Genomic DNA, 2,046 nt, shown 5'->3' with positions numbered 1-2,046 from the left:
CATTGATGTGGAATATTTGGATCCCTCGTACTGGGGATCTGATGGGAAGAACTTTTGTTCGTTTTAATGAATTATGAATAGAGTATGATTCAGTATGATTACCTATTGCTTCGTTTTTGGTTTGGCATAAAAATGTTATAATTTATTTGTACATCACTTCATCTGTAGGCTTATGGCTTTTATTTATAAAAAATACTGCAATTTTGTACCTGAAATTGTATTCATCGAGGTTTTTATTTATTTATTTATTTATTTTTTTGTGTGTGGATTTCTTGGTTTAGTTGCCACCCAATAATTTGACGAATGCTTGTGGTACAAAACCAGGTCCAAAAGGGTGTCCAAAATGGAAACCCTGTGAGGCGCCTGTGGGCCCCGGCATGGCAGGCGCCTCGGCATTGTGTTCATTTTGGACACGACTTTGTACCCGTAGCAGAACAAGACTTTGACCATGAAAAGGTTATTTGTTATGAGTAAAAATCTGCAAGCCATTGAAAAGCAAATAATTTTTTATTTCATTACTTTGGTCAGTTACTTAAATTTCATACTATTATGTCGATCGAGATTGTAGGGTTTAAGTTGGGGAAGGTGACGATGGGGAGTAGAGAAGTGAGAATTATATGTTTTGAAATGTTTTGTTGGCAACTGAATTTTGCACTATGCTATCGTTTATTCATTGAACTTCGTCGATCGTCCCGTTACCTATTTAATTGAACTTTGTTAATGTCCATCACTTATCAGGTGAGACCCTCCTGGTCCAACCCTAAACGCTCTCATATGAAAGAAAAAGATTAATTACTAGTCTTTAGAGGCGTTTGAAAACATGCTTTCGTGGTACATGGAATGATGACATGTCAGGTTAACTCCGGCCAAATCAACTCCACATCATCACAAACACCCTTTAACCTCTCATTCTATGAAATGCGACTTCCCCAATTAAAACCTAAAACCATCTAGCGCGATTTCCAGAATAGTCAAAGCTCAATCCCAAAGTCCTATAATCAATTTGACACTCGAAACCTAATCCCCAAACTCAGAAAATCTGATCATCGATCTCCATCCAGCCGTTTGTAACCAGTAGAAGAGCCCAACCAGCAGAAGAAGCATCTATTTGATTTGAAAAGTTCGACTTCGAGCAAGATAGTTGAGCGTGCACATTAACAGATCTATTGAAGGTAAATTCGATCGTGCAAAGAAGCTGTATGATTGAATTTGACTATCTTCAAATGGGTTTTCTCTCCCTCCATCTCTAATTTTAACTTCTTTTAGTTTGATGGGTTTCTTTTTTATTTCTATGGTTTATTGATCTTGCCATGGTATGATATGTGATAACATTTGATGATCTTGAATTGTGAGGAACTACGTAATGACCCCAGACGTGTCCCACATCTTTAGGATAAGTTTAGTTTGTGGGTTTCAATTGGGCATTCTTCTTTGCAAAACCTTTTAAGCGTGATTCTACTCATCGTGGTTGTTACAATTTTGAATGGTTTCTATTTCTGCATGATTAATTGTGCAATTGAATTGAACTTGAAGCTGTGAAAAAAATTTTTATCTGACCAAGTCCAGTGTCGGTTAAAATTTGATAAGATGAAGAAGATGTACACACGACGATCTTAGATATAGTTTAGTTTTGGTTGGTCTCGACATTGGAGCAAGTCAATTAATGAATGTGCTATCAATATATGGCAGATTGTGAGGAAGATTCGGTCCAGGATTTCGAGTTGGAATAATGACATGCTCCAATTCATGTGGAGCGCGAAGCACGGTCAGAGTGTATTCCAATTCAGGACAATCAGGTTCTGGACATGGAGGGGAAAACATACAACAGCAGTAGCTGTGCATTATTTCAGTTTCTTCTTTGTTTTTGTCAATGTATGCTAGAATCTAAGTGCGGACCAGTGAATAAGCCTTTTTGGTCTGGATATGTATGCATGTATGGAAACTCTGGGAATTTTATGAAACTTATGAAAACCGTTCCACTGTTGTTATGGAAATTATGGATGATTTGTGGGAATAGTTGTGGAAGTTAATGTTGATGTTATCTGC

At 37.2% G+C, this 2,046-nt stretch overlaps 1 long non-coding RNA gene across 1 annotated transcript; it reads left to right on the top strand.

The window, feature by feature from the left end:
• The first annotated feature begins 867 nt into the window (after nt 1-867).
• Nucleotides 868-2,040, top strand: LOC111379054. The gene is made up of 2 exons (XR_002699992.1): nt 868-1,172; nt 1,690-2,040. It is a non-coding gene; the product is annotated as an uncharacterized LOC111379054 (long non-coding RNA).
• The last annotated feature ends 6 nt before the right edge of the window (nt 2,041-2,046 follow it).

The sequence above is a fragment of the Olea europaea genome, unplaced genomic scaffold (assembly GCF_002742605.1).
Source record: "Olea europaea var. sylvestris unplaced genomic scaffold, O_europaea_v1 scaffold19235, whole genome shotgun sequence".
Classification (NCBI taxonomy): Eukaryota; Viridiplantae; Streptophyta; class Magnoliopsida; order Lamiales; family Oleaceae; genus Olea; species Olea europaea.
The sequence above is the reverse complement of the archived record's forward strand: the minus strand, read 5'-3'. Positions and strand labels throughout refer to the sequence as shown.